This window comes from Micrasema longulum, unplaced genomic scaffold (assembly GCF_059751315.1).
Source record: "Micrasema longulum isolate JH-2025_06_02 unplaced genomic scaffold, ASM5975131v1 h1tg000141l, whole genome shotgun sequence".
Classification (NCBI taxonomy): domain Eukaryota; kingdom Metazoa; phylum Arthropoda; class Insecta; order Trichoptera; family Brachycentridae; genus Micrasema; species Micrasema longulum.
In genome coordinates this window covers 812,075-828,289 of record NW_028277347.1, presented here as the reverse complement: position 1 = coordinate 828,289, position 16,215 = coordinate 812,075, and the positions used below count along the sequence as shown (strand labels likewise).

Below are 16,215 nucleotides of genomic sequence, written 5' to 3'. Positions count from 1 at the left end.
ATGATACGTCAATAAAGAAACTAAATTTATTTATTTATTATTCGTTTTGTTTTTGGGCAACTGGCCCTAAGAAACATCTAAGAAGTTTGAAAATGGTTTTCAGGCGTTGCCTAGTATGTGAAATAACTCGATCAAATAAATCTCTTCACAACAATAATGGTTTCATCTCTTTAACTTCACTAAAATCAACAAATGAAAGAAATGAAGAAATTAAAGGATGTTCAAATATAGGCAAATGGTGATTGTTACACAGTGTGTAATGTAGTCACTTAAACCAGCCAACGAAGGGTCATAAAGCCTGTAAATGCCTAGAATTCCACATTTCTTTCTCTAAAATGTTCTGCATCTCTGTTGTAATTTGTTAATCTATAATTTATTTTTAAAAGTTTCTATTACTCAGACCATTGCCTGGATTATGAACGCTATCTTCATCTGTATATATCGAGACGGTATACTTAACTTCTGTACTATCTGTATCTTACCTCGGTATGTTCTACCTACTTCTCATATCTTCTCATATCAACATCATATGAGCGAAATAAACCAGTGGAATGACCGCAAACAATTAGTCCGCGTTCCTTACGTCATTAACATTTAAAATAGTTCTCATTTATATTTTAAATGGGCTTCTGTAATAAAAATTGCCCACTTTAAAGCGATTATAAACTCCAATAAATCCCAATTAAAGCAAAAAGTGCTCGCTTTTTTGCACGACTTTTGGAGATCACCTAGACGGTACGCTTAACAATCGTCTGTATGTATCTACTGATCGACTACAAAGCCGGTTCTTATAACATCTCGATACATACACTCGGGAAGATAGTAAAACAGATGGAAAAAATATAATAACTAAATATTTTAAAGAGTGGTAACTTTCTGACGCATATAATCTGTGTCTGACGCCTAGATACTCTTAGTTGTTAATAGGAGAGAACCTAGCGACATTGCTTTCACATCTAGACGTTCGTTTTATTAAAATAACAGTTATGTCGGAATTTAATTCGACTTCAAAACTTACTTATTTCTCTCTTATATTTTTAATAGGCTTTTAAGAAAAAAAGTTCCAACCTCAAGACGATTAAAAATTGCAATAAATCATAATTAAAAGAAAAATTGCTCAGTAAAACAAATTTTTTTACCTTTTTAATGCGTAGATAAACGTATCGTGGGGTTCTAGACCCGTCGGTATAAAATGATGTACTTACATCAAAACTTGATGGTGGGGGGTATCGGTACTATACCTTTGTAGTCGGTTGGGAGACTTTTATCTTCAACTGTGATGTCATACTGAAGCTTTGTCATTTTGGAGCGTTGATATGTGTACCGTGACGCACGCTTCCCTTGATGCATATCGATGTACCTACCCAAAACTTGAAGGTGGGGGGTCGGTAGTATGTCTTTAAAATCGCTAGAGGGAATCGATCTTCAACTATACCGCCAAGGTGAAGGTATGACGTCTTTATCTTCCCATCATAATCGAGACCCTGTTAATAAACAATAATTTGAGTATAACCTGCCCAAAATTAAATAAAGAGCAATCGATTCACCAATTTCAGGAGCGTATCAAAATTGATAGAAATTACAGAGATATGGAAAACTACTTTAGCAAACGAATTTTTTAAAAAATCAACAGATGGGAAAATATGGAAACATAAACAACATGATCACTGTTCATTGAAAGCAGTCAACGACAGAGACTTCTTTTATTTTCCCTAATAAATCGTCAGTTACTGTTGAAATTTCTATACTTTTGAATGAATTATTTTACCTTGTATACATATTTTATTATGGAGTGACGTTAACTCAATGTGAAAATGATTCAATCCACACCCTGTGGCAACCATTTTAAATCGACATACCTACAACGCACACATATACAAAAACACACACTCGCATAAAAGCGATAGTCTACAAAGACACCCATACACGGATGTAGTTTTCATAATAATAACAATAATAATGAAGGCTCTCGTATTGAGCCATTATGTGAGGCTTGAACGTGCGAGGGTCCATTTATAGTTGTAGATATTATGTTCGGTGTGTGAGTTAAACAGGTTGTTTCAACTGTAATTGACGTCTCTATGTATTAGTCATTTAACTTGTATCTCTTTTGTTTCAGCTCTTGTTGAAATGGCGGGAGAAAGAGCCTTCCAACGCTCGACGTGTAAATGATTGGTAAGTCAGCTAGTATTATTATTGTTAAATATAATTATTTTTATTTTTTAGACAGAATACACAATACGTGACACGTGTACGAAAAGTTTCATAGATATATAGGTATGTATTATATGTTTATTTTATAAGAACACCCTCAAAATATTTCGCCTTTTGCTTAACTAGCCGGACCAAAGGGGGGATTCGAATCCCCTATTGACCGATTTTAATTCGATAACTCAAGTATTATTAAAGCTATTTGCCGTATATTTTTTTTTATTTGTGCAATTAATAGAAATTGGCATTTTTCAAGTTTTGGTTTTTAAAATTTGAAATAGTTGTTTTTTTTTTTTTAATATTAAAACAAAAAAAGACGAATATAATACAAGGGTCAATTTCACTTAATGTACATAAGCATTCAGCAAACTAACAAAAATGAATAAAATACACGAATGAATAAAATATGTGCACGCGAAAACATGAAAAAATTATTGCACGGTCACAAACACTTCCAACGTTTTATTTTCCTGACGCCATATACAAGTAGGCGCTGGGGTCGTTTGGTCCCCCCGTTTGGATCATGTGTAATTTTTGGATGCAGTGGGGGAAAGGTTTATGTAACACGAGGTTTCACGTTACAGCACCGTTTCCAAAGGATTTTTTCCTGTTCTTCCGTCGCCTTGTCGGGTCCCCCCGACGTTGGCGATCATTCCAGCGAGAGCATCTCTGTCTTTTACTTTTATATTCTGCAGCCAGGACGACTGCTTATTGATGTACTTGCTGTAGTGATTCCTGTGTAAAGATGACCAGAGTGGTTTTCTGTTGCCTTCTCTGATGAAATTTTCTACTGGAGTTACCTTCCCTCACCTGGTTGCTTCTGTTTTGGAGGCGCTGGAAACTCGCCTTTCATCCTCTCATTATCTGCTGTGATCACACCGTTATGAGTGTGATCCCATTGCCCGGGGTTCGCGACCTAGACTCTAATGATTTTGACTAGTCAGTAGTGTTGTCGCTGGAATGCAACTGGGCTTTCGCAGCATTCAGTTTCAATCATAACATTTTGATTGTTAATTAATAGGTATTTAATATTTCACGATCCTCAAATTTGAAAAAGAGAAATCCTCGATTTCCTACGACTTGTAAACCGAACTTCATTTCTTTTCTTATAACCCTTTTCTTATAACCCTGTTAATATCAGTATGATCATAACTCTAATCGATAAACTACTAATCGACTTGTATATACATAGTTTGAAATACTTAATACCGCGGTTGATTTAACATCGGCTTTAATAAAAAAGCTTCCTACCTGTCTAACGAGCCTGATTATTTCCACAGCGGACTAACCACTAACCAGCGAAATTCTACGACATTCCCACCAAAATAACGACGCGTTAAATTTGACCATACATCGATCAACGCTGGCTTGTTATCTCAGTCCACGGTTAACTATTAACTCAGAAAATTTGGATGAGTTTTGTACTAGGTGACTGGGTTTTTTTAGTTTGATTAAAAAGCGGCGCGTGTGGGTACCCGAAGTATCCTTTATAATGTGAAGTAATTTGCATATGTAATGAAGTGAATAAAAAAATGTCTCCCTGTCGCGGATTGTCGATGGATTTTTAAGTGGGTGATTTCGGATCGTTTTGATAATTTATTTTTTAAATTGCTGTTATTATTTGACGGCAATACCTACCTGAAGATGTTTTTGCTGACTACTCAGTATTTTTAAGCAACGTACATTATATGTATGGATGAACCATTAATTTGGTCGCATAGGAGAGTTTGCAGGCCTTTGTTAATTTATTTTTTTGCAGACTACTCAGTATTTTTAAGCTACGTACATTATATGTATGTCATAAACCGTTAAATTTTTCACATAGGAGAGTTTGCAGGCCTTTGTAACTAGATTTTTTTGCAGACTTCTCAGTATGTTTAATCTACGTACATTATATGTATGTCATTAAATCGTTAAATTGGACGCATAAGAGAGTGTACAGGTCTTTGTAACTAGATTTTTTGTAGACTACTCAGTATTTTTAAGCTACGTACATCATATGTATGTCATAAACCATTAAATTTGATGCATAGGAGAGTTTACAGGCCTTTGTAACTAGATGCTTTTGCAGACTACTTAGTATTTTTGATCTACGTACATTATATGTATGTCATAAACCGTTAAATTGGACGCATAAGAGAGTTTACAGGTCTTTGTAACTAGATGTTTTTGCAGACTACTCAGTATTTTTAAGCAACGTACATCATATGTATGTCATAAACCATTAAATTTGATGCATAGGAGAATTTACAGGCCTTTGTAACTAGATGCTTTTGCAGACTACTTAGTATTTTTGATCTACGTACATTATATGTATGTCATAAACCGTTAAATTGGACGCATAAGAGAGTTTACAGGTCTTTGTAACTAGATGTTTTTGCAGACTCCTCAGTATTTTTAATCTACGTACATCATATGTATGTCATAAACCATTAAATTTGATGCATAGGAGAGTTTACAGGCCTTTGTAACTAGATGCTTTTGCAGACTACTTAGTATTTTTGATCTACGTACATTATATGTATGTCATAAACCGTTAAATTGGACGCATAAGAAAGTTTACAGGTTTTGTAACTAGATGTTTTTGCAGACTTCTCAGTATTTTTAAGCTACGTACATCATATGTATGTCATAAACCATTCAATTTGATGCATAGGAGAGTTTACAGGCCTTTGTAACTAGATGCTTTTGCAGACTACTTAGTATTTTTGATCTACGTACATTATATGTATGTCATAAACCGTTAAATTGGACGCATAAGAGAGTTTACAGGTCTTTGTAACTAGATGTTTTTGCAGACTCCTCAGTATTTTTAATCTACGTACATCATATGTATGTCATAAACCATTAAATTTGATGCATAGGAGAGTTTACAGGCCTTTGTAACTAGATGCTTTTGCAGACTACTTAGTATTTTTGATCTACGTACATTATATGTATGTCATAAACCGTTAAATTGGACGCATAAGAGAGTTTACAGGCCTTTGTAACTAGATGTTTTTGCAGACTTCTCAGTATTTTTAAGCAACGTACATTATATGTATGTCATGAACCGTTAAATTGGTCGCATTGGAGAATTTGCAGGCCTTTGTTACTCATTTTTTTAGCGTTTTTAATAATTCGAGTATAATATTGAAGCGTAAATGATCAAAATATATTAAAATATTTTTAAGAGATAAAGAACTTCTTAAACAAACAAACCATCACTTCGTTTTAGGCAGAGAGGATAAAAAACTTTTTTTTCTGTTTTTGGAAACAGACCTCGCTTTCTCTACATTCACACATTTTCTAATGCGCGTACGACGATTATTCCATTTACTTCGCATATAGATATTAATTATTCTAATTTTCTTTTTGTTGATCCATACTTATTTTTTCTTTAGTGTTATCTTGTTTAAAGTCTCGATTTCGAGTCTGACCACCATTGCATATTATGTTCCTGTTATAAATTTGTTCTTAACTCGTATAACGAGCATCCTGAGTTTTCTTTCTTGCAGAACCTCATTTGAAATTATCTTAAAAGAAATTTTACTTTGGATAACGATAATTACGCCTCCGGTAGACCGACTAAACGAATCACATCTGACAGTTGTGTATTTCGGAAACATGACTTCATTATTTGTTATTTCTTAAGTTACATATGTTTCACTAAGCATCAGCTTACATAGATTAAACTTATAAAATAACACTTTCAGTTCTTTGCAATGAGCTAAAACACATTTTAATAAAATAAATAAAAAAACTTTGTTTTTAACCACTAATTTTTATTTTTCACCGACCGATTTCAAAGCAAACAAGCTTCTTTGTCAAGGTTTACGTAACTAAACTTAGTTGAACAACCTAGTTGAAGCAACCTTGACAAAGAAGCTTGTTTGCTTTGAAACCGGTCGGTGAAACTAAAAATTAGTGGTTAAAAACAAAGTTGTATTATTTATTTTATTATAATGAATAACCACAAAGTTAGTGCTTCAAATATAAACTTTATAAAACACTTAAATTTATTTCAACAGAGAGGGAAAAATTTTTGAGAAAGAATATGGAAGTCTAGGCATTTACAGGGCTTATGACCTGTCATTGGCTGGTTAAAGTGGCCACTTTACACACTGTGTAACATTCACCATTCTGCCCATGTTTGAACATCCACATTTCCTCATTTCTTCCATCTGTTGACTTTTGTGAAGTAAAAGAGCTGAAACCTTTATCACGTGGGCGAGATTCATCCGGCTGAACCAAATCACCTACTAGACAACGCCTGAAAACAATTTTTCAATTTTTATACTTCTTCTTTTACCAGGTAGTAATTCAACAATGTTTGATTTTGTCCAAATCCAGCCAGTCTGCAAGCATTTGGACATAATCAAACATTGTTTATAAAACACATTTATTTGAAACTCTTTTTCAGTCTTAAAAATCTATTTTCCTTTCCTCTGGTTCGATTATCTTTTTATAAACTGCACATTTGTTACTCCAAACCGGATGATGCAAATTAAGTTGTAATTTCAGTCGTTCATATATAATCTTACAGTTTAAACACTGCAACTTGCCTGCTCCTCCACAAAATATGACTTTTGATAAAGGTACGCTATTAATTTATTGGTAGTTTTTTTTTATGTATCAATATAATTGACATTCGATAAGTACACGTAGAATGCTGAATGTACACACATTTCTAGATTTAATAAAACAATAAAATTCAAGCTACTAATAAACGCCTTCGTGTTGAAATTCATAAAAATAATTTCAACGCTTTAAATCGCATAAAAATATTTATAAGTAAAAAAAATTCAACAACGACAACGTCAGCAGATTTTTACCGGAAGGTATTTTTAATTCAATAAGTCATGGTGCTAGGGGTGATATGGCAAACGCTCTCGCGGCCGTAGAAAACACATTTATCTCGCGTATTTTGTATGTAAACACACGAGATAAAAGTGTTTTCTACGGCCGCGAGAATGGTTCAAAATAGCACCGCTGAACCTGATCTTAATAGCAGGACTTAATATATTATCTTTATGTATCACTACTTCTACTGCTATCACGCCATTTTCCTGTGGGGGTAGGCAGAGAGGTTGGACAGCCACACAAGTTTATCCGGACATACATTTTTAGCTTCTTCAACAATCATACGTCTTGTCATACTCGCCCTTAGGTTGTGTCTGCTTTTGACATGACCAAACTTGAGATTTCGGTTTAACTGTCTTGGTAATCCTCGTCCTACGTTACCGTTCTTTCTCTCCATGTATATCTGATTTTTCATTCTTTCATCATCCACTGACCCTCTATGTATCGCTTCTTAAATATATGCTTCGACCGGTGTAATCAAACCAAAATCTCAAGTCTGGTCTTGTCAAAAGCTGACACAACCGAAGAGCAAATATGACAAGATGTATGATTGTTGACGAAGCTAGGAATGCATATGGATGGCTTCAACCGGACGACAGAATTTTATTCAGGATACGGCACTACCTGATGTAAGGAGTGCCGCTTTACCCACCGTTGAACTACTAGGAGTCTTCCTTAATTCAGACCATTCGCTAGACGTAGTAAATTAGTAGAACGATTAGTTCGTCCGATTTAAGTCGCCCGTCAATTAATAAATGCGTTAGTAGTGTCTAGAATCGATTATTGTTATGGTATCTTTGCAGGTCTAACAATTAGTAAAATGACTCGCCTGCGGTCTGTATTGAATTTCACAGCGGGATTATTTTTTGCCATCTCTATTTTCAGTCATGTCACTCCACTACTTCGGGAATTACACTGCCTACGTTTTCCACAGAGGGTGGAATACAAACTCTGTTGGCCTATGTATAAGTCACTGCACAACTCTGCTCCGGAATATCTGAGGGAACTTTGCATTTCAGATGAACTAGCTGACAGACGTCTTACGCTTAGATCAGCTTCATCTACGAGAGGAAAAGTTATTATACCTCAACGTAAACAGCGCTCTAAATTCGGTGAACGCGCATTTGCGGTCGCAGGCCCTATGGTATGGAATGCTCTCCCAGCAAAGGTGCAAAACTGTGAGAGTGAAGTGATGTTTCGGTTTTTTTTTTTAATCCACTTGTTCTCTAAATTATTTTAATAAATCCGTAGCATGTGTTGACATTGCTTTGCTTAAATTACAAATTCAGAAAGTTTTTATTTTATTTTTTATTCATAAATTTCATAAAAAGTACATGTTTTTGTAAAATTCTAAACATACCTACTTTTTCACATCTAGTAAATGTTATCACTGTAACTCTTCAAAAAAAGAGACTAACTCTTGTGCTTGGAGAGTGACTTAAACTGTTTTAGTTGTTTATTTATAAGAGTTTATCTAATTTTAATTACGAATACACGAAAAAGAAAAATAAAAACATTGGAAATATAAAGAAAAAACATAAAACAATAATATAATCATACTAATTAAAATTTAATGTTTGCTTTGCACGAGTTCAAAAAATATCTTTACATTGACTTAAAATTTATTTATTGATATATTATTTTTAATAGTTTTTAGTTCATTAGAAAGATTATTATAATTTCTTACACCTTTGAAGACAAAGCTGTTTTGACCATGACTTGTATGGAATTTAATATTATGTTGGAGTTAAAATTTAATTTTAGTAAGCGTCCTTCAGGTATTATATTACGAACGTAGCGCTATATAAGTTTTCTACTACAATAATAATTATCATTATATGCAGTACCTTATGCACCGTTGAGTCCGGATAAAGTGAAAAAAAGTTCATACAGAACACAGCAAAGGATCCTGATAACGACTTCATTATTTCTCGAGCAGGTGATTGGAAGCACACCTAACCAATTTTGCCGCGCCCTCTGATTGGTTGAGAGGCTAACCAAAATCAACACCTATCATTATACTGGCATGGTGTAACATGAACAGCACCTACCCCGAGGGTGACCACATGTCTCAACCTTATGGTCTTTTTTTTCTTTTTAGTGGAGCGTGACTTTTTTCCTCACTTTTTATGACATGATGATTATACTTATAGATCGACCGTCCGCGTCAGTAGGAAATGCGCGAAAATGATTCAAAAGAGTCATCTTATCGGATTGCGATAGTCATGACCAATTTTCGAATTAGCGATAACTTGTTTTCTAAATCATTTAAATAATTTATAGTTTGGGTTAAACTATAAATTAATTCAAATGAATTGTTTTCGATTGCCCAATACTGACAATCTGCTACATACCGAGAATCGGAATGTAAAAGTAATTTAAAACATTTTTATCACTCGGCGACTAGTGTGTTTTATTAAATACGTACCTACAAGTCTTTTTAGTTTATTACAAAAATCGTTACCTGGGTAAAACTGTTCTACAAAATTTGAAACAATAAGTAATCATTTGCACGTGTCTGTCAAAAGTGTAATTAAGCTAATGTTCAAATGGTGATTTCATTATATTTTTTCAACGATTTGAAGTAATAATTATTTCCACAACTTACGTTATGAGATAAAAAGATGTTCAAAGAAAACGTTATTTCTTGTTTTCCTTATATTTTTATACTTTAAATCGTATATGCCCGATGTAGCATATTGTCTACATACCTAAAAAATGCATATTTTAAATTTTTTAAAACCATTGTTTTTTCCGAGTCTACATAAACAATCTATCAAATAACAAATCTACATAAACATACCCAAGACGTCACAAGAGCAAAATTTTTAATTACAATTTTTAATTGTTTTACCTATTTGTTTTCATTATTATATTTATTAATTATACATATGTACGCGTACGTATGTGTATTAGTGTATGTATATATTCATGTGTGTATTTATGTTTTATATATATATAAATGCTTGTTTATGTGTGTATATGTGTGTATGTATGTGTGTGTATATATATATATATATATATATATATATATATATATATATATATATATATATATATATATATATATGTGTATATATATGGATGTGTGTGCAAATGTATATGTATGTTGTATGTGTACATTTATGTACATTTTCATTTACTTTTCATTGCTTTATATTGAATTACTATTTCTTCTCTTACTTCTTCCTTCCTTTTTTCCCATCCCACTTCCTTTCCCCCCTAACGAACAATACGTTTTTTTATATTTTTGTTCCTATACGAAAAACATAATTGGTCTTGTTATTTGTTTTTATTCTTTTTGTATTGTTTATTACTATGACTGTGTTGGTTTCAGAAATAAATAAATACCCAAATATATAATCTCAGTTAGAATTAAAGAATTCGAAGAGTTTTAAATTGAAAGGAGGGTGATATTTCCCTATTGAAAATCATCATAGACTTTTCAACTTAAATCCCTCCCTCCCAACTCACCAATCAGGACAACTCACCGAAGAGAATTTGAAACTTAATATCAAACTTAATAAATCATAGCGCTGAAAATACGATAGACAAAAATATTTGTTTGGCTTATTTTTATAGTCTAACAAATACAAAAAAAAAACCATTGAACTTCCTTATTGTTTGACCAATGCGTGTCAATGCTTTTTTAGGTAAAATGGTCTCATCCAGCACCTTAATGCACCGGAACGACTGATCTGATAGATATGTTTTTATTTTATGTATAACTGAATATTGTTGTAATAAAAATAATGGTTTAATTACGAGGTACTGGTTTAATAAATGTAACTCAAATAGAACATTTGTAATTTCAGCTCGTGCGGTGTAATGGCTACCCGATCATAATAGTTCTCTTGTTTCATTGGTAAGTGGGCATTCAAATTGGGCGCCATTTTGATCCCACGTGATTTAAATTTTCGTGTGTACACCGTCATGATGCAATTATAGAATCGTGATCGTGCTTTTATCCGGTGCTCAGACATCTTTTTAGGCACACTGACCTTCGAATTAATGATAGAGATGTGTTTTGTATGTTTCCCCATCGTGGTTAGCGGTGCGAATCTGGTGGCCACGCCCTCCCGCTGTCAAAACTCTAGTTTCCTTTTGGCGGCACAAGGATGACTGCTAGTTAATAATTAGCATTTGCATCATGAATTCATATTATTTTAGCAATAGCAAAGGCGATCGCTAAAAGTACGCTTAATTAATTTAAATGAACAGACAATTTTAAGTGGAATTAAACGAAAACTGAATGTAAAATTTTATATTAATAACCATAAACATCACAATTCAACATATAGAAAAGCCGGAAGAATGTAGATGTTTAATTTTATGTTGCAGAATGGTTTCCTAAATAATAGAAAATAAAAAAATAAAAAAATAGTGTGTAAGGCAGTCACTTAAACCAGCCAATTACAGATCATAAGCCCGATAAAAACCTAGACTTCCCTCTCTGTTGCAACTAATTTAGATATTTTTTTATTCTCAGTAAGGTCTTAGGGAGTGATTTCTTCTCTTGCCTTAAAAAAATTTGGACATACTCAACATTTTGTTCAATAAAAGGAATGTTTTTAAAATTTACAATGAAACTTCTTTGTTTTTAACCACTTATTGAATATTTTTTTACCTATCGGATTCGAAACTACACAAGCTTTTTCATCGAGGAATAATTTAGTTAATAAGGTAAGGAAGGAAAATATCTTGAGAAGGAAGCTTTTGTTACTTTGTAACCGGTCAGTAATAAAATATAAAATAAGTGGATAAAAGTTGTTTTAAATTCATTTCAACAGAGAGAGAAAACATTTTTGAGAAGGCAATATGGAAGTCTAGGCATTTACACGGCTTATGGCCTGTCATTGGAATGTGGCCACTTCACACACTGTGTAACATTCACCATTCTGCCCATATTTGAACATCCACATTTCCTCAACTCTTCCATCTGTTGACTTTTGTGAAGTTAAAGAGCTGAAACCTTTATCACGTGGGTGAGATTCATCCGGTTGAACCAAATCACCTACTAGGTAACGCCTGAAAACAATTTTCCAATTTTTATACTTCTTCTTTTACTAGGTAGTAATTCAACAATGTTTGATTATGTCCAAATGCTTGCAGTCTGGCTGGATTTCCTCCCTAGGGTGTTGTTCTTATTTAAATTTATCGATCATCAATAAATTGCGAGTAAATCATAGGAACGCGAATATTTCTTCACTTTTCAAAGCGCTTCAATATTATTTTTTCAATCAAAAGTGTTTTTTAAAATTATTTTTTGATGTAAACTATAATAGATTTTCAACTATAGCATGCCATTGTACTAACACGCATCAATTTTTTAAAATAATATTAGTACCTGCCTATTGCAAAAAAGCAACGTTGCAAAACGTAAAAGTACTTCTAGCGGTTATTTAGAAAATTAATAATAGCATTAGCATTAGCGTTTTATGTTTTAAAATTACATGCCTCGCATGCTTATTAAAGAATAAAAATAGAATTACTTTCCGCCAGAATCGGCGGCACCTAACGTCTTCATTATATTATGTGTTTCTCATGTTTATGAACCCGAAATGAACTAATTACGCTGTGAATAGGCGCTCTAATTGCAGAAGAATGCTTAAATTATATGTGGCTTCCCCGAATCCCCGTAAAACGCTGAGTAACTGAGGTAAGTCGCAGGCCAAATTGCATCTTTTGTTTTGGATTGCTTCTCATATTTATAGGCTGGACTAATAAAAGTGAATTATTAGGCAATTTCTTTGTTCTCTGTACCGATTAATAAACGTTGCTCCTCGCTACAGTTGGAAACCGCCAAGACCGCGAGGCGGATTGTTAAAATAAAAACTTACTTGTCCCGAAGGAGAAAACATTGTTTGAAATAATAAACTTTGTTATCGGTGTGACACGATTTTATTATTTTTTCAAGAACCCCACTCTTGTTTCGGGAGAGCACTAAACGGGGTGTTCATTAAACCTTGTCACATCCGAAACCACGATGATCAGCACGGGCTAGAAAACATATTGACATATTTAAAAAAATATTTTGAACAAAGCAAACTTTTAAAAATAAAATATTTAAAAGAACAAATAGTTGCTTACTTCTGCGGGGGAGAAACGAGGAGGGGGGGGGGGAGAAAAACTACCATTTGCTTTTTTTGATTTTTTTTTTTCTTCAAATTTTATTCGTTCTAAAAATTTATTTTAATGTGCTAATATGTCTTCTTGCTCATACTGATCATCGTGGTTTCGGATGTGATAGGGTTTAATGAACACCTATAGATATGTTTTTTTAGAATAATTTATAATGAAGTGTCACGAAGTTAATGCCGATTCAATTGATAATATTATAAAAAATGTTTTTTCTGAGTTTTTAATGCTAAATAGAAGTGAAAATCTGTCGATTTTATAAAATGAATTAAAAATATGAATGAAAACATTTTGAAAACATCCCGCTCAGGAAAACCCCTTCGGATACATGGAACAGATCAACATCCAGAGCGGTGTTGTTCAGCATAGTAGTAGCCCTTTCAACAGGCAGAACCATAGGCAGGTTAGTCCTGTTTAACGGAATATGAAACAATCTATGCTGACGCTGTCTTTGGTAATTATCAGGAACATGCAAACCAATGCTCATCATAATCTCAGAATTATCGATCATACCGCGCAACGATCGATAAAAATGTGCAGTCAAATACACATTCCTTCTAGTCTCTAAACTGTTGTAGCCGTGCATACCCCGGAGAAGCTTGGTCGGGTAGAGCCGAGGATAATACCCGCACTCTCTCATGTAGAAATATCTAAGAAACTTTTTCTGGATTTTCTGTATCATAAGAGTCCCCCTAAATCATCGAGCCACTTTCATCGGTATTCGTAGTATTAAATATTCCCCGAACATCTTGCTAGCGTCTATTACAAATATGTAAGATATTTACAGTAGTTGAATGTTCGAAAATCGAAAAACATTAAAAATTCTAATTTAAAATATTAATTTATCCAAATATTATATTGCTTTCGGTTGGTTTCTTTATTAAATTGTTAATTTGCTTTGATGGTCTGATAAATTATTTTCCTCGTCTAATATCGTTTAAACGTAGCTATGTATTTGACCGCCGCGCCGGAGAAACTGCACTGAAGCGAACTAAAGCATTATTGATAAAAATCTGTAAAAAAGTTTTTTTTTATATGTGCTAAAAAGATAGTTGTGCTGAAGTAGAATTTACGAATGTCAAGGAGCGTCAGTAATCCATTATTATTATCAAAAGTGTGATTATTTCCAATCAGGTGATTAGCGAACACTGTCAAAGTAATTATAGCAGTTGCACGCTGTATTAAATTATAATCGCATATTGTAACTCGTAATTTTAGCAATGAATTATCCCGGACTTGATGCTTTTGCATAATTTTGATAAAGACACGGGTAGCCTTCAACCCCTCCGCCTTACCCTTCAAACGAATCGCGTGATTAAGTGATACGTCTCATAAATAACGATGAACTCCTAAAAGGTCCTGAAAGGTCCCAAAAAGGTATTTAAAAATTTATTGAAAGAAAATCACCCGCTGAATTGTACCTTTTATGCTTTGACGCACTACATTTATTATTTTTTTCAAAAATAATTACATCTACGCTTATTGAAACGCAAGTCCCAACTCCATGGTACTTTATTGTTTTATTTGGGACGAACAATATGAAACTATTAAACTTAAATTCATGAATAAAAGCACATAACACATTAATATAAAATAACAAACAATGACAAACATGTTTAGAGTATGCCCAAATGTTTGTATACTGTATACATATGATACAAACATACGTACATACATACATGTAATCATATATGTATGTGTGTATATAAGTACTAACATTTTTGTTCCTTTTTTGAAATTTTAACTTATTTTTAAATTATTCTTTAGGTCGGAGCGTTCTTAACAATTTTACATCGACCGATAAGGTGGTTGATAGGTTTCCTCATTAAGGTTTGAAAAAAAAAACTGATTTAAAAAATAATTATTGTTCAATAAGTCCATTTATATTTACTACACATTGTCACATACAATACTCACACACCCATGAACATATAACACACACCCGGTATAATACATGTAGCCATAAACTGTGTCTCTGTCCCAAATAAATGTATGTACAATTTTATTAATAAATAAATATAATAAACATATACTCACCCTCACTACCATGCACAATAATAAAACTGTACACTAAAACAAGTACTTAGAATAAATATTATTTTGTTAAATAAAAGTTATCGTCATAATGGAATTGAGACACATTTTATAGATATATTTCTACCGACATATTGAAACAATTATATTAATTAGATGATGTGTTTTGTTTTAATGAGAAAAATAAAATTAAATACTGGCTGGATTTCCTCTGTAAGATCTAAATTTAGTGCAACCGAGAGGGATCATTTTTGAGAAGGGAATATAGATGTCTTGGCATTTACACGACATATGCCCTTTCATTGGCTAGTTAGTGGCCACTTTACACAATATGTAACATTCACTATTCTGCCTTAGCTTAAACATTCGCATTCCCTTAGCTCTTTTATCAGTTTTGTGAAATAAAAGAGCTGAAACCTTCATTATTGATGGGGGTGAGATTAATCTGATTGAATTGTTTCACTTACTAGAAACCGCCCATAAACATTTTTTAAATCCTTATACTTCTTATACCAGTTTGTTTAATTAACAGTGTTTTTTGAAAGTCCAAATGTTTTTATACAGCCTGGATTTCCTCCCTTAGAAGTTATTAAGATCTTAATTTGTTGCAACAGAGAGGGGGAACATTTTTGAAAAGCCAATATGTAGGGAATACATAGGCAGAATGGTGAATATTACACAGTGTGTACAGTGGCCACTTAAACCAGCCAATGACGTGTCGTTAGCTCTGTAAAAGTCTAAACTTCCGTATACCCTTCTCAAAAATGTTTTCCCTCTGTGTTGCAAAAAAATCTTTTTTTTTATTGTTTGAATGTAATTTTAACTGCTTAAAAGTATATCTTGTATAAACGGCATTCAAATTCATATAATAATTTATTAACTGGTTTTTCGAAGACAGAAAACGGCGAATATTTTAAATGATCATTTTGTAAAATCAGCAACTTATTTAACCTAGATTATTTTTATTAACAATATTTTGGATATCTGAAA

General features: G+C 33.0%; 1 protein-coding gene across 3 annotated transcripts in view; it reads left to right on the top strand.

The window, feature by feature from the left end:
• Positions 1–16,215, top strand: part of pxb (putative Hedgehog signaling attenuator pxb) — a 630,755-nt gene that overhangs the window by 208,291 nt on the left and 406,249 nt on the right. For 2 of the 3 annotated variants that reach the window (XM_088242536.1, XM_088242535.1), the window contains exon 3: positions 2,120–2,175. The gene's annotated coding sequence lies outside the window, so the exon portion shown is untranslated. Of the gene's footprint in view, positions 1–2,119; positions 2,176–16,215 lie in introns of those variants that run through there. The other variant, XM_088242538.1, reaches the window with a different exon arrangement.